Source organism: Oncorhynchus masou, unplaced genomic scaffold (assembly GCF_036934945.1).
Source record: "Oncorhynchus masou masou isolate Uvic2021 unplaced genomic scaffold, UVic_Omas_1.1 unplaced_scaffold_2392, whole genome shotgun sequence".
Classification (NCBI taxonomy): Eukaryota; Metazoa; Chordata; class Actinopteri; order Salmoniformes; family Salmonidae; genus Oncorhynchus; species Oncorhynchus masou.
In genome coordinates, this window is record NW_027008848.1 from 37,501 (window position 1) to 63,167 (window position 25,667).

General features: G+C 46.5%; 1 pseudogene; it reads left to right on the forward strand.

Moving 5' to 3' along the window:
• Positions 1 to 25,283, forward strand: part of LOC135533475 (ERC protein 2-like) — a 47,890-nt pseudogene extending 22,607 nt beyond the window's left edge.
• Positions 25,284 to 25,667: the final 384 nt, after the last annotated feature.

Sequence of the window (25,667 nt, forward strand, 5' to 3'; positions counted from 1 at the left end):
GTCCCTTGCTCATTGGGGTAGATTATAGTATGGACTCCCAATAGTACTCCCTGTCCCTTGCTCATAGTACTCCCTTCTCCCTCCTCCAATATCTGCTTAGTCACGACTGAAAGGCCAGGGCCCCTGTGGGTAATCAACAGAGGACCATTGGGCCCTCCCAGAAGCTTGGCTGGTTCGTAAAACCTGCAAATTCAGACAAATAACAGGTGTAATGGGTCTGCACTCAAAAGTATGTTGCATAGTGCTTACTTCATTCAATGTATTTTTGTGTGTGATTTTCCCCGCATCAGGGATAGCGTACACAGACATCTCGGCTTTGCATCCTGCTTCAGTGTGTAGGTACACATTTTCAGTCAAAACAGCATATGTAGGGAACACGGATGAGCAACCGATGAGAAGCACGTGCCTCTAATCAGGTTTGCCACTCATCTGCCAATCTGGGTGTGGCTTCTCTGGTCTACCTGTATTGAAGTTGGCCCGAGATAGAGCCCGGAGTAGAGAGGGAGAGGGGGGAGGACGGGGATGGGGATGGGGATAGGAGAGGAGGATGGGGATAGGAGAGGAGGATGAGGACAGGAGAGGAGGATGAGGACAGAAGAGGAAGATAAGGACAGGAGAGGAGGATGGGGACAGGATGGGGACAGGAGGAGGATGGGGACAGGAGAGAGGAGGATGGGGATAGGAGAGGAGCATGAGGACAGGAGAGGAATATGGGGACAGGAGAGGAGGATGGGGATAGGAGAGGAGGATGGGGACAGGAGAGGAGGATGGGGACAGGAGAGGAGGATGGGGACAGGGAGGAGGATGGGGATAGGAGGGGATAGGGACAGGAGAGAGGAGGATGGGGATAGGAGGGACAGGAGAGGAGGATGGGGACAGGAGAGGAGGATGGGGACAGGGAGAGGAAGATGGGGACAGGAGAGGAGGATGGGGACAGGAGAGGAGGATGGGGATAGGAGATGGGGAGGAGGAGGTTGACAGGAGAGGAGGATGGGGAGAGAAGGATGGGGACAGGAGAGGAGGATGGGGATAGGAGAGGAGGATGGGAACAGGAGAAGTGGATGGTTGCAGGAGAGAAGGATGGGGACAAGAGAGGAAGATGGGGTCAGGAGAGGAGGATGGAGATAGGAGAGGAGGATGGGGCAGGTGAGGAGGATGGGGACAGGAGAGGAGGATGGGGGCAGGAGAGGAGGATGGGAACAGGAGAGGAGGATGGGAACAGGAGAGGAGGATGGGGGCAGGAGAGGAGGATGGGGGCAGGAGGAGAGGAGGATGGGGATAGGAGAGGAGGATGGGGACAGGAGAGGAGGATGGGGTCAGGAGAGGAGGATGGGAACAGGAGAAGTGGATGGTTGCAGGAGAGAAGGATGGGGACAAGAGAGGAAGATGGGGGCAGGAGAGGAGGATGGGGATAGGAGAGGAGGATGGGGCAGGTATGGAGGATGGGGACAGGAGAGGAGGGATGGGGACAGGAGAGGAGGATGGGTGCAGGAAAGGAAGATGGGGATAGGAGAGGAGGATGGGGATAGGAGAGGAGGATGGGGTTAGGAGAGGAGGATGGGGATAGGAGAGGAGGATGGGGATAGGAGAGGAGGATGGGGATAGGAGAGGAGGGGATGGGGACACGAGAAGAGGATGGGGATAGGAGAGGAGAATGGGGATAGGGAGAGGAGGATGGGGACAGGAGAGGAGGATGGGGACAGGAGAGGAGGATGGGGACAGGAGAGGAGGATGGAGGAGGAGTGGAGGGTAGGATGGGGGAGGAGAGGAAGGGGGATGGGGTGGAGAGGAAGGGGGATGGGGGTGGAGAGGAAGGGGGATGGATGAGGAGAGGAGGGAAGGGACGGAGAGGATGGTTGGAGTAGAGGAGTGTAGGATAGGATGATGAAAGGAGGGGAGAATGGGTATAGGAAGGGAGGATGAGGAGAGAGGAGGAGGGGAGGAAAGGAGGGGAGGTTATGTATGGGAAGGGATGAAGGGAGAGGGAGAGGATGTTCGTTTTAACCCTGTGTGAAAAATGTTTTATTGGACCGCATCCTCCAATTCTGTTCCAACAGGTCAGAATATTGATCATGAGGGAGAGAGATAAGTAAAGAGAGCTCGAGAGCTGGAGAGATGAAGAGCAAGAGAGAATGATATAGAATGAAATAAGAAATGACAAAGTGGAGGGAGGGAGGGATAGAGAGAGAGAAAGATAAATGTGCAATGGCCCTGCTGAACCCCCTGACAGAGAGAAATATAATCTCTTCTGGCTTTCTGTGTTTCTGTGTAGTTGTGTGTGTTTATTTGAGAATTGCTGTGTGTGAGTCTGTACTTGTATGGTCGGAGAATCATGACTGTGTGCACAGATAAGGTCCGAGTCTTTGAGTGTTTAGGTGGATGACTGATTTGCATGGGAGTGCTGTTCATCCAATATAGTATGTGAATGTGTAGTCCGTTGTTCAGCTTGCTTTCGTAACAACATGTGGTATAATGCATAGTCAGAGAAAGCAAATGGTCACAGACAGTCATACTGTACGGTCCTAAGTGATTGCACATAATGTGTGTGTGTGTTTGTGTATGTGTGTGTGTGCGTGTCATAGATTATGATTCACATAGCTGCTGCAGCGACTCCAGGCGTTGTTGCTTCACTGCAAGGCCACGACTTCATTAACCCCTTTCCCCGGCTAATACATCATGTTACTGACTAGCTGGGAATATTAATATGATTTAAAAAACGTCAGAAATCAGGAGAAATTCATTTCAACTCAGCGAGTGAATGTTACTTACCGTGCATTCGGAAAGCATTCAGACCCATTCACTTTTTTCACATTTTGTTGCGCTACAGCCTTATTCTAAAATGTATAAACATTTTATTTTTCCTCTACAATCTACACACAATACCCCATAATGACAAAGCAAAAACAGGTTTTTAGAAATTTAGAAAATGTATTAAAAATAAAAAACTGAAATATCACATTTACATAAGTATTCAGACCCTTTACTCAGTACTTTGTTGAAGCACCTTAGGAAGCGATTACAGCCTCAAGTCTTCTTGTGTATGACGCTACAAGCTCGGCACACCTGTATTTGGGGAATTTCTCCCATTCTTCTCTGCAGATCCTCTCAAGATCTGTCAGGTTGGATGGGGAGTGTTGCTGCACAGCTATTTTCAGGTCTCTCCAGAGATGTTTGATCAGGTTCATGTCCGGGCTTTGGCTGGGCCACTCGAACATTCAGAGACTTGTCCCGGAGCCACTCCTGCGTTGTCTTGGCTGTGTGCTTAGGGTCTTTGTCTTGTTGGAAGGTGAATCTTCACCCCAGTCTGAGGTCCTGAGCACTCTGGAGCAGGTTTTCATCAAGGATCTCTCTGTACTTTGCTCCGTTCATCTGTCGCTCGATCCTGACTAGTCTCCCATACCTGCGGCTGAATAACATCCCCACAGCATGATGCTGCCACCAACATGCTTCACTGTAGGGATGGTGCCAGGTTTTCTCCAGACGTGACGCTTTGCATTCAGGCCAGAGAGTTCAATCTTGGAGTCGTTTAGGTGCATTTTGGCAAACGCCAAGTGGGCTGTCAAGTGCCTTTTACTGATGAGTGGCTTCCGTCTGGCCACTCTACCATAAAGGCCTGATTGGTGGAGTGCTGCAAAGATGGTTGTCCTTCTGGAAGGTTCTCCTATCTCCACAGAGGAACTCTGGAGCTCTGTCAAGAGTGACCATTGGGTTCTTGATCACCTCCATGTCCAAGGCCCTTCTTCCCCTGATTGCTCAGTTTGGCCGGGAGGCCAGCTCTAGGAAGAGTCTTTGTGGTTACAAACTTCTTCCATTGAAGAATGATGGAGGCCACTGTGTTCTTGGGGACCTTCAATGCAGCAGAAATGTTTTGGTACCCTTCCCCAGATCTGTGCCTCAACACAATCCTGCCTCGGAGCTCTATAGACAATTCCTTCAACTTCATGGCTTGGTTTCTGCTCTGACATGCACTGCCAACTGTGGGACCTTATATAGACAGGTGTGTGCCTTTCCAAATCATGTCCAATTAATTGAATTTACCACAGTTGGACTCCAATCGAACTGTAGAAATTTCAAGGATGATCAATGGAAACCGGATGCACTTGAGCATCATTTTGAGTCTCATAGCAAAAGGTCTGAATACTTATGTAAATAATGTATTTCTGTTTTTTAAATTTTGTATAAATTTGCAAATATTTCTGAAACAATTTTTGCTGTGTCATTATAGAGTACTGTGTGTAAATTGATGAGGGAAATAATATAATTTAATCTATTTTAGGATAAGGCTGTAATCTTACAAAATGTGGAAAAAGTCAAGGGGTCTGATTACTTTGACACTGTAGAAAACATGCATCATTTTGACATGTTGAATATTCAATGGGTGATTATTCAGCACCTGACTTAAACATACATCTTATTTAGCACTCTCTCTACACATTTACTTTACTTGTCCCCTTTAATTGGCGTTTTAGCAACAACATGGAATCCATATTACGTCTATTATGGTGTCTGCTGCCTTGTGTGTTTGTGTATTAATGTTCGAAAGAGAGAAAAAATAACATAGGGAGAAAGAGAGGGAGGAAAAGAGGGCGAGAGAGATTGAGGGAGATAAAGAGTGTGAGTAAGAGAGGATGGCAGGGTGAGCGTGTGTGAATGTAGTTTTGTGAGCACGAGTACAGATTTGAGAGGCTTTAAGTGGTTTGAGCGTACTGGCCCAAAAAGACTGCGATGCTTACATAAGTGAGTGTTGCCCAATGCAGTGGAAGTGAAAGGCACTGGCACAGTCCAGTAGAGACAGACTAAGAGACAGCACCCTGCTAGAGTGATCACTGCCCTCTGCTGGGTGGAATAACACACTACCACAGCACAGGATATAGGGGCTGTGGCCCAGGCACAGATTAAGCCTAGTCCTGTATTTAAAAGTACTTTCATTGAGCTTTCTTTTAATACAGGGCTAGGCTAAATCTTTCCCCAGAAACCTTGCCCCATTGTACCACACCTATTCTTTATAAATCACAGTACTGTGTAATGATTCACCTGGTGTGTGGTTACTAGTGTCCATTTGCAATGCCTTGTATGTATTCCAGACTGGAATATGTTCTGTGATTCATCCAATGGCATTGAGGAGTTTACCACATCAGTCACTGGCTTCATTAATAAGTGCATTGACGACTTCGTCCCCACAGTGACCGTACGTACATATCCCAACCAGAAGCCATGGATTACAGACAACATCCGCACTGATCTAAAGGCTAGAGCTGATGTCCTTCATGTCACTACTGCTGTACTTTCTGTCTGCTGTACTCTGTTTTATTTATTTTTATAAAGCTGCCGCTTTCAAGGAGTGGGACACTAATCCGGATGCTTATAAGAAATTCTGCTATGCCCTCTGATGAACCATCAAACAGGCAAGGCATCAATGCAGTACCAAGATCGAATCCTACAACACCTGCTCTGACACTCGTCGGATGTGGCAGGGCTTGCAAACTATAACGGATTACAAAGGTAAACCCAGCCGCAAGCTGTCCAGTGAAGGGAGAGTATTAGACAAGCTAAATACCTTGTATGCTAGAAACACTGAATCTTGCATGAGAGCACCAGCTGTTCTGGACGACTAGGTGCTCACGCTCTCCGTAGCCGATGTAAGACCTTTAAACAGGTTAACATTCACAAGGCTGCAGGGCCAGACAAATTACGAAGACGTGTACTCAGAGCATGCGCTGCCCAGCTGGCAACTGTCTTCACTGACATTTTCACCCTCTCCCTGACCCAGTCTGCAATACCTACATGTTTCAAGCCGACCAGCATAGTCCCTGTGCCCAAGAACATCAAGGTAACCTGTCTAAATGACCAACACCTCGTAGCACTCATCTCTGTAGCCATGAAATGCTTTGAAAGGCTGGTCATGGCTCACATCAACACCATCATCCCAGACACCCTGGACCCACTCTAATTTGCATACCGCCCCAACAGATCCTCAGACGTGGCAATCTTTATTGCACTCCTTTACTTCCTTTCCCAACTTACCTTTTCTCTTCGCTTCTTGACTTCAGTGCACAATACACCAGCTGTCCGTGACCAGGTGAAAAAAAAACCTTTCAAGCCAAGCTTTCATTTCCTAACCACTAATCACTACACTCAGCCTACATTGTTGTCATCATATTAGCTAACGTTGGGAATTCTAAATCTAGCTAGCTAAGTTGTCATAATTACTGTTTAAGTCTATGGAAGGGGGTGAGAACCACGAGCCTCCTAGGTTTTGGATTGAAGTCAATGTACCTAGAGGAGGATAGAAAATAGCTGCCCTCCGGCTACACCATGGTGCTACCCTACAGAGTGCTTTTCAGGCTACTGTGGACCTTCATTTCAAAACGGTGTGATTTAATCAATTATTTGGTGACATTAATATATTTAGTACATTCTTATCTAAAAATTATAACTTTTTTAATGTTTCATTATTTAAATTGTTCTGAAATTCACTGAGGAGGATGGTCCTCCCCTTCCTCCTTTGAGGAGCTTCCACTGGTGTGAATGCTGTTCAATGACTACAGCTCAGTGTTCAACACCATAGTACCCTCCAAGCTCATCACTAAACTCAGGACCCTGGGATTAAACACCTCCCTATCTGCATTGACCATTTTTGCACTAGCTCTTTTGACTCATCATGTATGCTGCTGCTACTGTTTATGATCTATTCTGCCTAAACACTTTATCCCATACATATCTACATAATTTACTTCGTACCACTGCACATCGACTCGGTACTGAAACCCCATGAAAAGTTATTTCTACTCATTGTGCATTTATTCCTTCTGTTATTTTTTTTTCATGCTTCTATTATGTATATTTGTTTGAATTATCTTTGCATTGTTGAGAAGTAAGCAAGCATTTCACTGTTAGTCTACACCTGTTGTTTACGAAGCATGGGGCAAATACACATTTGATTTGATTTAGATTTGATTTGGTGAGACTTAATGCCGAAAGTGTTCACCACTAAATAACCTCACCTTCTTTTTCCACAAAGGTTTCCATTATGTTTTAGACTGATTAGACTGATATGTCTTTGTGTGAGTTTGTGACGTTCCTCACCACACCACGAGGTTCTATACTGTACCATGAGGTTCTCTACTGTACCATGAGGTTCCTTAGTGTACCAATTCCATCAGAACGGATAGAGATAAATGATTTGAGGGTTGGATGGATGGGGATAACCAGACACATCCTCACATGTTCCTCACACATTTTCCTCGTGTCCTTCACGGGAGCTCTCACTGTAGCTCACGGTCTCCACGTGCTCTTTTGTACTGTTCTGACGCTGTGTTCTCCGTGCGCTATGTTTCTCTTCTGTTGGCTCCGCCCGTGCTCCTCCAGCTGCTGGACGCCAGGAGAACCAAGGTTTGTCCCTATGTTTGCAACCGCTGCCCTGGCTGCCGTGTCTGCACAACATAGAGTCACCACCAGAGTGACGTCGTCGTGTGTCTTCGGTGCCCCAGAGACCTGGCAGTCCTGTTCCTCTGCCCCCCCACCCCTCTGGGCTGTGTCGGAAATGCACCCTATTCCCGATGTAGTGCACTACATTTGACCAGAACGTGTGTGCTCTGGCTAAAAGTAGTACACTAGGCCTATGTTGGGAGTAGGGTTGCCATTTTGGACACGCTCAGTGGACCCCCATCCACACACCAGCAAGGAGTGTGATTGGTTTTAGCCTGCACCGTTCCCTAAGCCCTACCCGCGTCCGTCAGACCCTCTCCCTGCTCTTACACACTGCCGAGTAGAATTCTTCTGTGTTCTCCCTTTACTGGGTGTGGCTCTACTATAGGGGTGTGGCTGCTGTGTGACCCTTGTGACCCTATAGTATACTCTAAAATAGGCTGTGTTTTGTTCAATTTCCCCGCCCCCTAAACCTCAACACCCAGGCTACGTTCCAATATCCATACTAGTGTAGCACTAAGAATGCATGGCCCAATCAGTGTATAGTGGCATGCTAGGGTGGATATTGGAACAGAGCCACTTGTCTCCTTCTTATTTCTTCCTATAGTGGATGTGTCTTTTTTTTTCTTCTCAAGTAATGTACAAGTAATGTCTTTGTCTCTTTGTATGCGCACACACATTCTTACGCCACAGGAGGTTGGTGGCACCTTAATTGGGGAGGACGGGCTCATAGTAATGGATGGAAGGGACATAATGGAATGGTATGGAACTCCATGTTTGACACCGTTCCATTGACTTCATTCCAGCCATTACTATGAGCTGTCCTCCCTCAGCAGCCACCAGTGGCACACGTACACACGCGCACCCGCCTCCCTAACACACAGCATAACGGATGGGCATGGACCCAGAGGTCCACTGAGTCTACTGCTGTTGGTTGGCTACCAGCTCTCAGTGGGAACACTGTTTACTGCGCTGTGCACTGATCTCTGCTGCTCGCCACTCGGCAGCATAGACAGCACATACACACCCCTACGGTAATGATAGATAATGATCACTAATACTGCAACAATCAAGCGTTCTGTTGAAAGTGCAAGCTGTTGAACGCGAGCCGTCCAACTCTGAACACTTGACAGGGGATCGGTCAAGACTGTTATCGAAGGATCACAAGTTCTTCACGTTCCCCACGATACAGGGAAGGATTGTGCATTTTCAGTGCACTTTCAGTTGCACAATCGGTTTCTCCCAGCAACACAACGATTCAGTCATTCACTGGATGGCTTTGTTTAAATGTGGCCCTCGTAGTATTCCTACCGTCAAAGCTTCAAGAGAGATTCCTACAGATTAGATTGCCGATGCACGGTACTGCACATAGATAACTGTTTACAGTACACCTTACTCACCCTGAAAATAGTTGCAGAAGGTGGAAAGCAAGTCGATCACGGAGAGTATGTAAAAACCACTTGCCTTTTATTTAACGTCTCATACTGCCATACTTTGTGTCATTTGTATTTTTTCTTTTTTGTCTTTCATGCCATAGTGAGGTAAGTCCTCAAATTCCTCTCCAAGTGTGTTTGGCAGGAACTGTATTTCCCCAGAGGTTGAATAGATTACGGTGTGTGTTTCTGAGTTTGTGTGTGCTCTTCGTAATACACATTTCCTTTCCGCAGGGCCACCTTCAAAATCCCCCCTCTCTATAAGATGTATTGGTGTCTGTGAGTTTGCGTGTGTGTCTGAAAATGTCCCTCCATATGTACATATTCAGTGACCCATCCTAGTCTGATCTGTCAATTAATTGAATTCACCTAGACTACATGCTGCGACCTACCAGATTGAGACTCCTGGACGTGTGTGTGTGTGTGTGTGTGTGTGTGTGTGTGTGTGTGTGTGTGTGTGTGCATGTGTTGTGTGTGTCTGCATGTGCATGTGCTTTCATGTCTGTGTGTGCGTGTGTGTTGTGTGTGTGTGTGTGTGTGTGTGTGTGTGTGTGCGTGCGTGCGTGCGTATGTGTGTGTGTGTGACCCCACAGCACCTGCAGCTGACCATCCAGGCCCTACAGGACGAGCTGCGGACCCAAAGGGACCTGAACCACCTACTGCAGCAGGAGAGCGGCGCCGCTCTGGGGACCACTACACCAACATCGAGCTGACCGAGGAGAACTTCAGACGGCTACAAGCCGAGCACGACCGCCAGGCAAGGAATCTTAATAAATTACTCATAATAAATGAGTGATTAAATAAATGAGTTTGGCGTTAGTTCCAGGTTCTTATGACCAGGGTCTTGGTTGTAGGATTTTGAATTCCCTGATACTTCCCTCTGGGAATTTAGAGAATCTTCCAACTGGGATTTCTGTATCTTCCTCCATTCTGGACATTTTGGAAAGTTCCTGAATTTTAGCTACCTTAATAATGACCCAATTGACACTTCCTTCCTTTAAAATTCCTTACAATTCCTTGCGTTCCGTCAGGCCAAGGAGCTGTTCCTCCTGAGGAAGACCTTGGAGGAGATGGAGCTGCGGATCGAGACCCAGAAGCAGACGCTGGGGGCCAGGGACGAGTCCATCAAGAAGCTGCTGGAAATGCTCCAGAGTAAGGGTCTGCCTGGAGGGCCAGGCAGGGTCAACGAGGAGGAGGAGCAGGAGAGAGCCAGCGCGCATCGCTGAGGCCGAGGCTCAACTTGGACACCTGGAGGTCATCTTGGACCAGAAGGAGAAGGAGAACATCCACCTCCGAGAGGTACAAGAGTACATGTCTGTCCAAAATGGCACCATATTCCTCTATAGTGCCTTACTTTTGAACAGGGCTCTGGTCAAAAGTAGTGCACTATGTAGGGTTTATGGTGCTGTTTGGGATGCATGTTATGTAGTGCTTACGGTTAGTATATGCCCTTATAATACTGTATGGCCACAGCAGACTCAGAGTATATGTAGTGCTATTAAACGGCTACTAAGTGTCTCGTCTCAGAAATCCAACACTGCTTTACTAAAATTGCATTGGCCAATACAGTACTGTAATACATGCCATTTCCCAGAGAAGACACTTTCATCCAAAGTGACATGTTGGTATGTGACCCCAGTGGGAATTGAACCCACAACTCTGCGGTTGCTAGTATCGTACTCTTATGAACTGAGCCACATACAGGACGACCCCAATACCTAAGTACAATAGAATACTGCAAAATACAATGCACAATTACAATACAGGTGGAAGATGTAGGATTGCTATCCCTATGAGCGGCAGGATAGCCTAGTGGTTAGAACGTTGGACTAGTAACCGAAAGGTTGCAAGTTCGCATCCCCGAGCTGACAAGGTACAAATCCTGAACAGGCAGTTAACCCACTGTTCCTAGGCCGTCATTGAAAATAAGATTTTGCTCTTAACTGACTTGCCTAGTAAGATAAAATGAAATGAGCGTGCCATGGATGAGGCATGCAATGATTTCAATCCAGACCCGATGTCAGGCTGGGATTCGCCATGCCGAAAGGCTTTCCCAGGTGCATGAACAATGAGGACCTTTGGCCAAGTGCTCAAGACAGGTTTGATGCAAACTAATGCCAGCTGAACACGCTGTTTCTTTCATTTGATTACACTGTGAAAGTTATCTTCAAGGATCACCCCTTTGATCACACATGGGATAGAAATGATGGATATTTTGTGTTCATTCAATTTGAATGGGTAGTGCACGTGTGTTGCTTGCTGTTTGGGGTTTTGTTGGTGGTTTGCTAGGTTTTTCTGTTTGGCATTTTGTGGCATCGGCCGATGCGAAAAGGGCTTTATAAATCCATTTGATTTGATTTGAATTGATTGATTCATGTGAAAACAGTTTAATGTACTGCAATTTGCAGCGCTGGAGAATACTACATTCAAAGGGCAATTTTAAAATATGTATCTTAAATATTTTGCTATTGGATTAACTGATTGTTAAAACAGCGACATTGAGAACATCAACCAATGTGCTCGTGACATTTCACAGTAAAATGTCGGACCAAATGGCTGTGTGTTAAAAGATGTCGACAAACAAAATGAAACGTTTTGAATGTAACACTGGCCGTGTTACAAGTGTTACCAGTTTGGAGTTTTGCACTAAGAGTTGAGAAAATTCAGGAAATACTACCAAAGTGATGAAAAAGAAATCTGTAAATAGACAAAACTATGTAGTTACTATATGGCCACGGTAGACCTGGTCTCACCTGTGTTTGAGGTGTTACTGAAAGCGCAGAGTCATGTTGATTGTTCAGTACCGCTTCCGGATTCTGGTACTTCCAGGCAATTTCCTCTTTTTCTTCTGCCCATGAACACTAGAGGGCAATACTGGCCTTCTCTTTGTGTACCTACTGTGCTTTGACTGCAGTGAAAGGAGCAGTGTTCAATCTGTGTACAGTGTTATTGCCAGGGGAGAAGTACATGACTGATGTAATGGTAGTGCAAGTAAATGGAACTTATTTGAATGTTGTCGCTCTAGTATTGAGCTCGGTTAAGCTAAGTCATTACCCATGCATTTGGAGAGATTCAGGGCTCATATTTATGAAGCATCTCAGAGTAGGTGTGCAGATCTAGGATCAGGTTCCTTCTGTCCATGGTGATCTTATTCGTTGTGATCTAAAAGGCGGAACCGAAACCTCGATCAGCACGCCTATTCTGAGATGGTTCATAAATACAGGCCCATTTGCACTAGGTCCTAAAAGAGGCGACTTTTGATGCTTGTCTTGTCCATTTCATATCAACTGGTGTTCTCCCAGGAACTGCACAGGAGAAACCAGATGCACCAGGACCCTGGCAAAACCAAAGCCCTCCAGACCATCATAGAGATGAAGGTAAGAACCATGGGGATTATGGGTAGTGTAGTACACCTGGCTGGCACCATTGCTGAGACCAACCATGTAATCAGATGAAATACGAAAACCTTAGAGTTCGGAAAAGCCAGATTTTGCTTGTATTGAATTAACTTTGAGTCTGTCGATAGCTTCGGATGCCCAGGCTCATTCAACGACACCAGATTTGGAAGGACGACCTCGTGAGACGAGTCGGTGGATGATGCTGTAATGTTACATCACATGCAAAAGCTATGAAAAATGTATTCAAAGCACTAATTGAGCCACTGTAGAGCCCAACGGCCCACTGCAGAGCCCATCGGCCCACTGTAGCTGCAGAGCTGTGATATCACTTCTAAATATAAAGCATGCGCTCACAGCCCGACAGCATGCCTCTCGCTCACACACCACATCATCAGACAGAGCTGGATTGGTGCTGAGCAAACCCCAGCATCCCCTAGCACGGTCACGTGACTCTCCTCTAGCGTGGTCACATAACACGCTGGCTCCTGGAGGCTCTGGATTTTCATACAGAGCAGAGCCCCTCTCCCTTCCATCCTCGGTGGAGGACCTCCCGCTTCTCTCTGCTCTCTCCAACAGACGTGTTGGTGCTGATGTTAGCATGAGTAATGCTAACCCCCTCTCTCTACACTCACTGTCTCTAGGATCTCTTTCTCTCTCTCGATTTCTTTCACTCCTTATCTCACTCTGTCTTTCAATCTCTCTCCCTCCCTCCCTCCCTCACCCACGAGGGAGAGCACATTCTGCCTGCTGCTACCATGGAAACAGGTGTGGTTGTTTACGACAGCGAGGCCAGTGGCACAGGGAGAGAGAGAGAAAGGGATTCAGATAGAAAGAGAGAGAGAGAGAGTGTTCATGAGAGCGTCACATCCTCTGCCTGATCAGCTTGATCTGCCGTAGCAGTGAAATCATTTGGATGGCATAGCATCTCTCTGACCCATTGAGCTACGGTATGTTTGTCGTCTACACTATGTCGTCTCCACTGTATACTATGCTATGTTCTCTCCGGTGGTTAGTTAGCGTCTTGCTACAAGTCATAGAATAGCGATGCATTGACGAAGCACATGGCCATGATAACAGCGTTCACACGCTCACGTTAACCCCTTAGATCCAGGACCATCTGTTGTTAACTCTCAGTCGACCTGGGGACAGCCCGCATACAGAGCTGGATGTCCTAGTTTTCCACCGCCTGCTGGATGACCCTGCAAAAGCCACAGAACCACAAGTTCACAAGTTCAGAACCAGTCAAAGGTATAGATAGAGGGAAAGAAGGAGGAGAGACAGAAAGGAGAGAGAGGGAGTGAAACCAGGTTCTTGCTCGTTGCTCTGCAGGTGAAGTGCATGTGAGATGGACCATGGCTAATCTTAAAGACGTTGTATTATTTATTTAAAAACTCTGCAAAAGCCAAAGCTCCACTCGGAGGTGCAGTCGCAGTCCATGGACTGGCTCTTGCATTGATGTGCGGGCGACTACAGAGCAGCACGGCTCCTCTTCCTCTTCCTGCTTCTGCTTCTTCTCCAGGCGTTTCTCTCGGTGCTGGTTCCTCTCAAAAGGCTGGCTGTGATGTGTGCCGCTCAGTATTTCCAAATGGTGATTAATCCACTGAGAGGCTGGCTGTGAGGAAGCTGTTGCAGCCGGAGAAGGAGGAGGCTTTTGATTTTACCCCAAGATACTGCAGAGGCTCTCCTCCGTACTACCTCACAGAGCTCTTCCTTACTCTGACACTCTCTTTCTTCGTCTTCCATCTCTCTCTCTCTACCCATCTTCTCTCTTTCACTCTTTCTTTCACTGTCTTTCGCTCTATCTTCTCTCTCTTCCTCTCTTTCAGGTGTTTTGTGTCTTGTTCACTGGTCAAGATTTGGAGATGTTCTAGTACTGAATTATAAGTGTGGCTCAGCAACAGTACAGCACAGCTGGTGTGTGTGTGTTGTGCAGGACACCAAGATGGCATCTTACAGCTGGTGTGTGTGTGTTGTGCAGGACACCAAGATGGCATCTTACAGCTGGTGTGTGTGTGTTGTGCAGGACACCAAGATAGCATCTTACAGCTGGTACGTGTGTGTTGTGCAGGACACCAAGATAGCATCTTACAGCTGGTGTGTGTGTGTGTTGTGCAGGACACCAAGATAGCATGCAGCTTGCAGGACACACCAAGATTGCATCTTACAGTTGGTGTGTGTGTTGTGCAGGACACCAAGATAGCATCTCTGGAGATAGCGCAACATCAGGGACCTGGAGGATGAGATCCAGATACTGAAGGCTAACGGCTTGCTGAACACCGAGGACAGAGGAGGAGATCAAACAGATGGAGGTCTACAAGAACCACTCCAAGTTCATGAAGACCAAGGTACACACATACAGGAAAACACAGACACACTATATGCACAGGAAAACACACACACACACACACACACACACACACACACACACACACACACACACACACACACACACACACACGTGCGTACAGTACTGTAGTAGTCTATAATGTGGCAAACACAGTCACTCACACAATCTAGGGTTTGCTGTGCACGTTCAAAGTGAACAGAACAGATTAGAGCTGTCTGTCTGGCTGACAGTAAACGAGCTAGCTTTAGCATTACATTAACTGTTTTCATCAGGGAAGTGATTCGCTGGCAGCTATACCGACTGGGAGATGCTTACGCGTTGTTTTGTTACTGTACACTTAGCAGAGAGAGCAGAGGAAGACCATAAAGAAAACCATTCCTGTGTTGTTAAAATTGATCTTTTATTGTCCTCCGTAGCCTCGTCAATATGTTCGTATCCATCTAGCGTGATTGATTGTATAAAGCATGACCATTGGATCCCACTGTCAGAAACTCTGGTTACATTTAATTTCCTCATTAACCGTTGCACATCTTATCCAGTCAGTCCAGCTTTGACTTGCTCAGTCATATTACACAGTCCGTCATCAGTCGTCTTACGGTCAGGTTCCCAGCCTCCTCCCAGCCTCCCTCCCAGCCTCCCTCCCAGACTCCCTCCCAGCCTCCCTCCCAGCCTCCTCCCAGCCTCCCTCCCAGACTCCCCCAGCCTCAGCCTCCCTCCCAGCCTCCCAGACTCCCTCCCAGACTCCCTCCCAGCCTCCCTCCCAGACTCCTCCCAGCCTCCCTCCCAGCCTCCCAGCCTCCCTCCCAGCCTCCCTCCCAGCCTCCCTCCCAGACTCCCTCCCAGCCTCCCTCCCAGCCTCCCTCCCAGACTCCCTCTCCCTCCCAGCCTCCCTCCCAGCCTCCCTCCCAGACTCCCAGCCTCCTCCCAGACTCCCTCCCAGCCTCCCTCCCAGCCTCCCTCCCAGCCTCCTCCCAGACTCCCTCCCAGCCTCCCTCCCAGAGCCTCCCCTCCCAGCCTCCCTCCCAGCCTCCCTCCCAGACTCCTCCCAGCCTCTCCCTCCCAGCCTCCCTCCCAGCCTCCCTCCCAGACTCCTCCCAGCCTCCCTCCCAGACTCCCTCCCAGCCTCCCTCCCAGCCTCCTCCCAGCCTCCCCTCCCACTCCCTCCCAGCCTCCATGCCTCTCTGGAGCATTGTGTCTGTGTGTTTACATCCATGTGAGGATAAAACCAGCGGGAGTTTTGTTGTTTTATTTTTAGAAAATGATTCATCAATCATAGATAGGGTCTGATGTATAATACATGAATAATGCAGGGAGCCAGATGCATCTTTAATGAGAGGAGAGCCTGGCTACAATGAACACAGTGGATGAAGGTTCACTTTACCCGCTGTCCCTCTGTTATGGTGAGGCGTTTCTACCAAGTGTCCACCGCACAAAGTTCACCCGTGCACGGACACCTAATACCAACACGCAGGTACGAAGGCACAAACACACCTGCCAGGATTTCATTTCTTCGGATGCCCGTTAGCCGACGCCGATGGCGACAGCTAGTCCTACTGGGGTCCGACGCGTAACGAAAAAAGACATTGCAGACAAAAAAAACATCAACATGTAATGTGTGTGTGTGTGTCTGTGTGCGTCTACCAGTTACACATACATGTCAGTATGTACACACAACAAGCAGGTCACATGGGTTGAGAGGCGGTGTGCCGTGAGGTGTTTTTAAACCAGGTTTGCTGTTCACTTGCGCTATATGAGCTGGAAGGGAGTTCCATGCACTCACAATCCTACTCTTTAGCTGCCAACTTCACACGAGAGTTAGTTGTGACAAACCCTGTCGTGTGTTGTGTGTGTGTGTGTGTGTGTGCGTGCCTGCCTGCGTGCCTGCCTGCGTGCCTGCCTGCGTGTGTGTGCCTGCCTGTCGCATGCCCCCCCCCCGACAGATTGACCAGCTGAAGCAGGAGCTGTCTAAGAAGGAGTCTGAGCTGCTGGCCCTGCAGACCAAGCTGGAGACCCTGAACAACCAGAACTCGGACTGCAAACAGCACATAGAGGTGCTCAAAGAGTCTCACTGCCAAGGAGCAGCGCCGCCATTCTGCAGACAGAGGTGCACACACACACACACGCATCCTTGCACACATGCATATATGAACACACCCGTGTGCACACATAAGCCCACACACACATTCCTGCACACACACATATGAACACACGCACATGCATGCAAACAAAACACACACACACACGCACACACACACACACACACACACACACACACACACACACACACACACACACACACACACACACACACACACACACACACACACACAGTATGCCTAACGAAGACGCCTACATGCTTACAGTAAGATACACCCCGGATGTGCACAGAATCTCCTTTATTCATCGATACACCAGATGTATGTTGGTCCTTGTACACTGTTTTTTTACACATTTAAGGAAACACTGTATCACCGTCTCTCTGTATTCTGCTGCATACACTTACAGTACATACCCCTCCCCTCTTGCTTTCTACCCTTTAGTGGAGCACGAAGCTTGTATTGCAAATGCCAAGCATCTCGGAGAGAACTCTAGTTCTTCAATTTGACAATAATAATAAGTTGAACTTTGAACTGTGCAATTCAGGGTTTATACCAGGTCACTGGAAAAGCACTTTGTGTCAACTGCTGATGTAAAAAGGGCTTTATAAAACACATTTTATGGAATTTGACCTCTGAACTGTGACATTTGACCTATGACCGCTCCCCTCCCAGGTGGACGCCCTGCGCCTGCGTCTGGAGGAGAAGGAGTCCTTCCTGAACAAGAAGACCAAGCAGCTGCAGGACCTGACGGAGGAGAAGGGCACGCTGGCCGGAGAGATCCGTGACATGAAGGATATGCTGGAGGTCAAGGAGAGGAAGATCAACGTCCTGCAGAAGAAGGTTAGGGGTCAAGGGTTAAGGGTCAGGGGATAAGGGGTTTAAGTGTCAAGGGTGTATTTAGATGGAAAGTAGTTAAGGGTAGCCTGGGCATGGTCACAAGTTTGTTTAATAAATGGATAAAAAAAACACATCTCTGACCAACACTGTGTTCTCCTACCATTGCTTATAGAACTATAGATGGGACAGCCTAGCTCTGCTGTTCCACGCTAAAAGCTTTTAGGCATAACATGTTTGGTAGTAGAAATACTGGTAACGGATGCTGGCTCGGCGGTCTCAGCGACTCGCCTAAGAGCAAATCTGAGGGAAACACTGGAAAAAGGGATACACTTGTAGACTTAGGTTTACAAGAAAACTCACCTCTGGATTGAGAAGAATTAATCAGAATTGTTACATAATGTAGTACCTAAATGAGAGCTTGCTGTGTGTGGTTATAGGTTAGGTATAGGTTAGGTTAGGTTGTATGGATGTTTGGTTCCCTGTCTTATTCCTGAGACCCGGGCTGCTTCCCTAATGACATCATATTCACAATACATTGCACAACTTTTGACCAGAGCCCTTTGGGCCCTTTTCAGAAGTAGTGGCCTCAATAGGGAATATGGTGTCATTTGGGATGCACTTCTGAGCTGGTTGGTCTCTGAGGATACGAAGGGAGCATGTATGCACAAACACGCACGCACGCATGCACACACACACGCACACACACACACACACACACACATACTCTCTCACCCTGACCTCACTTTCTCTCTCTCTCTCTCTCTCTCGCTCTTCACTTTATATTTCTCTCCATCTCTTCTTCTGATGTTTCTCTACTCTGTCAGTGCACTGTGTCTCTCCCCATCTCTTCTTCTGATGTTTCTCTACTCTGTCAGTGCACTGTGTCTCTCCCCATCTCTTCTTCTGATGTTTCTCTACTCTGTCAGTGCACTGTGTCTCTCCCCGTCTCTTCTTCTGATGTTTCTCTACTTTGTCAGTGCACTGTGTCTTTCCCCGTCTCTTGTGCTGATGTTTCTCTACTTTGTCAGTGCACTGTGTCTCTCCCCGTCTCTTGTGCTGATGTTTCTACACTGTCAGTGCACTGTGTCTCTCCCCGTCTCTTGTGCTGATGTTTCTCTACTCTGTCAGTGCACTGTGTCTCTCCCCGTCTCTTGTGCTGATGTTTCTCTACACTGTCAGTGCACTGTGTCTCTCCCGTCTCTTGTGCTGATGTTTCTCTACACTGTCAGTGCACTGTGTCTCTCCCGTCTCTTCTTCTGATGTTTCTCTACACTGTCAGTGCACTGTCTCTCCCCGTCTCTTCTTCTGATGTTTCTCTACACTGTCAGTGCACTGTGTCTCTCCCCATCTCTTCTTCTGATGTTTCTCTACACTGTCAGTGCACTGTGTCTCTCCCGTCTCTTCTTCTGATGTTTCTCTACACTGTCAGTGCACTGTGTTTTCTCCCCGTCTCTTCTTCTGATGTTTCTCTACTCTGTCAGTGCACTGTGTCTTTCCCGTCTCTTGTGCTGATGTTTCTCTACTTTGTCAGTGCACTGTCTCTCCCCGTCTCTTGTGCTGATGTTTCTCTACACTGTCAGTGCACTGTGTCTCTCCCCGTCTCTTGTGCTGATGTTTCTCTACTCTGTCAGTGCACTGTGTCTCTCCCCGTCTCTTGTGCTGATGTTTCTCTACTCTGTCAGTGCACTGTGTCTCTCCCCGTCTCTTAATCAGATGTTTCTCTACTCTGTCAGTGCACTGTGTCTCTCCCCGTCTCTTGTGCTGATGTTTCTCTACACTGTCAGTGCACTGTGTCTCTCCCCGTCTCTTCTTCTGATGTTTCTCTACTCTGTCAGTGCACTGTGTCTCTCCCCGTCTCTTCTTCTGATGTTTCTCTACTCTGTCAGTGCACTGTGTCTCTCCCCGTCTCTTCTTCTGATGTTTCTCTACACTGTCAGTGCACTGTGTCTCTCCCCGTCTCTTCATCAGATGTTTCTCTACTCTGTCAGTGCACTGTGTCTCTCCCCGTCTCTTCATCAGATGTTTCTCTACTCTGTCAGTGCACTGTCTCTCCCCGTCTCTTCATCAGATGTTTCTCTACTCTGTCAGTGCACTGTGTCTCTCCCGTCTCTTCTTCTGATGTTTCACTACTCTGTCAGTGCACTGTGTCTCTCCCGTCTCTTCTTCTGATGTTTCTCTACTCTGTCAGTGCACTGTGTCTCTCCCCGTCTCTTCATCAGATGTTTCTCTACTCTGTCAGTGCACTGTGTCTCTCCCCGTCTCTTGTGCTGATGTTTCTCTACACTGTCAGTGCACTGTGTCTCTCCCCGTCTCTTCTTCTGATGTTTCTCTACACTGTCAGTGCACTGTGTCTCTCCCCGTCTCTTGTGCTGATGTTTCTCTACTCTGTCAGTGCACTGTGTCTCTCCGTCTCTTGTGCTGATGTTTCTCTACACTGTCAGTGCACTGTGTCTCTCCTCGTCTCTTGTGCTGATGTTTCTCTACACTGTCAGTGCACTGTGTCTCTCCCGTCTCTTGTGCTGATGTTTCTCTACACTGTCAGTGCACTGTGTCTCTCCTCGTCTCTTGTGCTGATGTTTCTCTACACTGTCAGTAAACTGTGTCTCTCCCGTCTCTTTGTATTTTTGATCTTTCTTTCTCAGATATCCCTCTTTCTCTTTCTTTATCTCTGGCTAGACTATCTTGTTTATTTCTTACTATCTTTGAGAGACATCTATCTCTCTCTATGCTTGTCTTGCTCAACAACAACGAGCTCATAACCTACCAAATGTTTCTCTGTAGTAGCCTTTATAGTCCCATGTGAAAACAGACACTACACATAGCCATTAACGTCGATACACACTACTCTGTCTTCTGTCCTCCCCTTTCCCCTGCTTCTCTGCTCTTGCCCTCTCCATGCACAAACACACAGGCACGCACGCGCACACACACACACACACACACACACACACACACACACACACACACACACACACACACACACACACACACACACACACACACACACACACACACACACTGTATTTGATGTATTTTGCTAAAATAATAAAGGCTTCCTCTTCCAGGCGTCCCTTTAAGGAGACACAATTACCCTGCAAACATCACACACTAACCCCTAACTCACACTCTAGCTTTAATGCAGTTTCTCTATCTACAGTTCTTTTGACCTCATGCTAATTCCCCTCCCTCCTCCTCCCCCTCTTGCCCAGATTGAGAATCTGCAGGAGCAGCTGCGTGATAAGGACAAGCAGTTGGGGAACCTGAAGGACAGGGTGAAGTCCCTACAGACTGACTCCAGTAACACTGACACGGCCCTGGCCACCCTGGAGGAGGCACTCTCTGAAAAGGTACAGAAAGACCCAGCGCTTTACACCCGGAGGACTAAGAACCAGAACCCAAACAATGAACTTTGAACTAATGTCCATGTGTGTGTGTCTCTAAGGAGCGTATTATAGAGAGACTGAAGGAGCAGAGAGCAAGGGAGGACAACGAGAGGATGGATGAAGTGGAGTCTTATAAAAAGGAGAACAAGGACCTCAAGGAGAAGGTCAACACCCTGCAGCTGGAATTAACAGAGAAGGAGGTCAGTGTAAAATAAGATAATTGATTGTATTATCCCCATGGGGTACATTTTTGTTGTGGCTCTGGGCATGCATAAGAACACAAAGACATTTCAAATACATGGGATGCTGTTCTCTCTGGAAGTATGACCCAATTTGGCCTGTTCTGTATTTTTCTACTGTGCTGTGCCTCCTGGACTGGTACTGACTGTCCTCGCTGTTCCTGTTTGTCCCCATGTAGTCCAGTCTCATTGACTTAAAGGAGCACGCCTCATCCCTGGCCTCCTCCAGCCTGAAGAAGGAGTCCAAGCTCAAGTCTCTGGAGATGGCCATCGAGCAGAAGAAAGAGGAGTGTAGTAAGTTGGAGACACAGTTACAGAAGGTAGGTCTCCTCACACTTCATCATGTAAAAGTGTTAATGGAATTTGAGGTTTACATGGCTGGGATTCAAAGATGCACTCTAAATAATGACTCTTCTTTTAACTGATTACAACTAAATGACATTTGTTGAAACCAAATGGATGATTCAATTCCAATTGTTAGATTTGATCATTAACAAACCTATATTTCAAGTTGAAACCTATTTCTTGCAACACTCAAATTACTTTCCCCCTTTGATTAAACTTAATAAGTAAGTATAAATGGAAATGAATATACATTGCTTGCGGAAAGTATTCAGGCCCCTTGACCTTTTCACATTTTGTTATGTTACGGCCTTATTCTAAAATAGATTAAATTGTTTTTCCCCGCATCAATCCACACTATACCCATAATGATCAAGCAAAAACAGGTTTTTTCGAAATCTTTGCAAATTTATTACAAATAAAAACAGAAATATCACATTTACTTAAGTATTCAGACCATTTACTCAGTACTTTGTTGAAGAACCTTTGGCAGTGATTCCTTCAACCTCATAGCTTGGTTTTTGTTCTGACATGCACTGTCAACTGTGGGACCTTATATAGACAGCTGTGTGTCTTTCCAAATCATGTCCAATCAATTGAGTTTACCACAGGTGGACTCCAATCAAGTTCTAGAAACATCTCAAGGATGAAACGGTGGAAACTGGTGTGCACCTGAGCTCAATTATGTCTCATAGCAAATGGTCTGAATACTTATGTAAATAAAGTACTTAAAAACATTTATATATATTTATATATATTTGCAAAAAATGTCTAAAAACCTGTTTTCGCTTTGTCATTATGGGGTATTGTGTGTAGAATGATGAGTCTTTAAAAAAAGGTTTTTGAATAAGCCTGTTACGTAACAAAATGTAACTTTCGAATGCACTGTATATACAACCCATTTTATCATGTTGTACCGAGTAGATTTGTCACATTGGAATTCCCTATCCAAATGTCTTAAATTGTGTTACAAGCAATTACATCAATTTCCTGTTCATCAAGGTATTAAGTTGGTTCCATAACATGAAACAATGACCCCCAAACACTTTCTTTTCATAAGATTTTCACATTACAACCAAATAGTGACCAACTCACCAATACAAACCTTTCCAGGTTCTTTAGTATCACAGTACTTCTGCAGGTATCATTTAAGATTCAGTGCTGGCAGTGAACATTCAATCATACAAAATTTTAAAAAAAACGGAACACATTACATGTAATGACATTCACTTTCACAGGTGGGCAAAATTAACAAACGTAAAGTCACGCCCACAATAGGCCACGCCCACAACTCTTCTGACAGATTGCTGCCTCTATATTGCACCCACCGCTATGTAATGAGAATGGGCATGAGGTGTTGAAAGCAATTTAGAAGCTTTCATTCAATTAAATAAATCCCAATGATCTGTCAAATTCTTATTTGATTTCAGACAAATTGAATAGAATAGGTTGAACGGTGGGCCTCGAGTGGCACAGTGGTCTACGGCACTGCATCGCAGTGCTTGAGGTGGTGTCACTACAGACCCGGGTGTGTCGCGGCCGGCCGCGGTCGGGAGACCCATGAGCTTGGCGGTCCGGGCGCGTGCACGCTGACTTCGGGTCGCCAATTGTAAGTGTTTCCTATGACACATCGGTGCGGCTAGCTTCTGGGTTAAGCGATCAGCGTGTCAAGAAGCAGTGCGGCCTGGCAGGGTTATGTTTCGAGGATGCACGGCACTCGACCTTCGCCTCTCCGAGTTCGTACGAGTTGCAGCGATGGGACAAGACTGTAACTACCAATTGGGATGAAAAAGGGGTAAAAGTACAAAAATAACAACCCAAAGTGACATTTGGACCACACCAATCAGAAAAAGCACTTCAGATGAACAGCAGTGCCGTCCCACTTTTTACAGTGTGCAGCACAGGAGGTTGGCGGCACCTTATTTTGGGAGTTCGAGCTCATAGTAATGGCTGGGGGCGGAATTAGTGGAATGGTATCAAATACGCCAAACACCTGGTTTCCATGTGTTTGATAACATTCCATTTGCTCCATTCCAGCCATTATTATGAGCTGTTCTCTCCTCAGCATCCTCCACTGGTGTACATTGATGTTTATTATGTAAACTAGCGATGACAACCTGAACAACTCATTTGGGACGGCCTCAATGTTTAAGTCCGTCACAGTTAAAATCACTGTTAGAATCCCTGTTAAAGCGATGACAAGGAGTTAAATGAACATTGTTAGGTACAAAAGCTTACTTATGTTTGATATTTGAGAGAAACTAAAGTCCATTGTGCACAGTTCTGCCAGTAAATGGTTAAATGGTTCAGGGAACCAAGTGGAAGAGATCCCTTTTATACCATCATAATCTCCTTTACTAATCTCCTTCTCTTCGGTTGCATTCTTACAATTCAATCTAAACCTGCAGTATGTAGACAGTGTTATGCCTGTACATCTGATGAAGACTTTTAATTGACCATGCATCAAGTCAGCTGGTAGGCATAGTCACATTAAAGGTGATGTTCAGTATTGCACAGTTGCCCCTATCATATCCATTCTATTTGATTTAGCTAGCTGTGGCCCAGTCAGTGTAAGTTTGTAGTGGCTTTTAAAGAAAACCAAACCATGGATTACAGATTCCCCCTGGCCCATAGGCAACATTCACTATTAGGAACCATCTAACATTAAGTTGGAAAATACTCAATTTCCCCTTTAAATCACTTATTATTCAAGCATATCCAATTATGGAAAAATTGCTTCACTAATCTTAATTGCTACTGTATAATACAACAACATCATCCTCAATCCAAGACCATTTGGTTTAAATCTGGTTATATGTGCTATCCCTACTGGTTACTGGACTTGAGTGTGGTAAAACAAGCCATGTATTATCTGTCATGGAGGATAACTCTGAAACATTCTCTACTAATAAGCATGTCTGATATATACCCCAGTCCTTGCCAGCACACACCCTTTTCACAATGCTGCTGCTGCTACTATTAGCACACACATACACAACGCTCCAGCAACATTGTGAAAATGTCAATCCCTCATTTGAATATGCTGCTTGTTTAAACCCTCTCATCAGCGACAACAAACACCTGTTCATATAAATTCCTATAGTGATAGAATGCGAAAACTGGATCAGAGTTAATAACGTTCAGATAAGGATCCTACAACACCGTAGAACCACTGAGATGGGAGCAAAGATGTCCCATCAGATCTCCCCTGTGTGTCTCTCTGTCCCATAACCACCCATACTGTGTCCTCCTCCTCCTCTGTTCCTCTCCAGTGGTCCTGGCTGTCTCAACCATAGAAATAGAATTACTAGAACGGGAATCCCTTTCAAGTCAATGTTCTACGATGGTTGGACCGCGGCCATATTGTGTGTAATTCTGTTTCTATGGTCTCAACATACTGTTCAACATATACAGTAAAAGGTGTTCTCTTTCTTGATACTGCTTTAACATGTAACATTTTACATGTAACATGTCTGTTCTTTGCCTGGTCCAGGAACAGTTTGTGCTGTCTCGCCAACTCCCTTGGTCATTGTCTGTTTGGAATGACATTGACCATATAGGAGTTCGACGAGCACAAACAGATCTGGCACCAGGCTAGTCTATTCTACCCTGATCCTGCTGTTTCCACTCTCCTCTGGCTAATGGAGCTACATGCTAATGCTATCTTCCCCGGGTCTCCCCCTCCCCCCACCTCGTTTCCCCCCGTCTCCCCCCCCTTCACCACTTTCCTTTGCAATGTAGCAAGCAGAGCAGCTGTTCAGTCAGATGAACAACCCTGTAAGTCCTTCTCCGCCCGGAGCTCTCTGTGGTGGCACATATTGAAAGCATGAGGACATCTTCCGCCCACCAAAATCCACCTTAAATCCTGGAGCGTGCTATCTAACTTGTGGGGGATCATGTCATGGTCACATGGACCCAGTTACACTGTCACTGGTGTATCTTTCACATCATGTAGTATGCATGTTGACCTTTGCACTTAATGAGTATGATTTAGCTTTCAACTACACTCATATGATGAGTTAGGCATTTAATATTAATGTAAAAAAATATCTGTTTTTTGGAGTTGGATATTTGCCGCTGTTTTTGGTGAGCTTGACATTAAAGTAGAACTGACAGCATTTTAGCAACATGAAATCGTATTCAAATCAGTTCAGTACACCC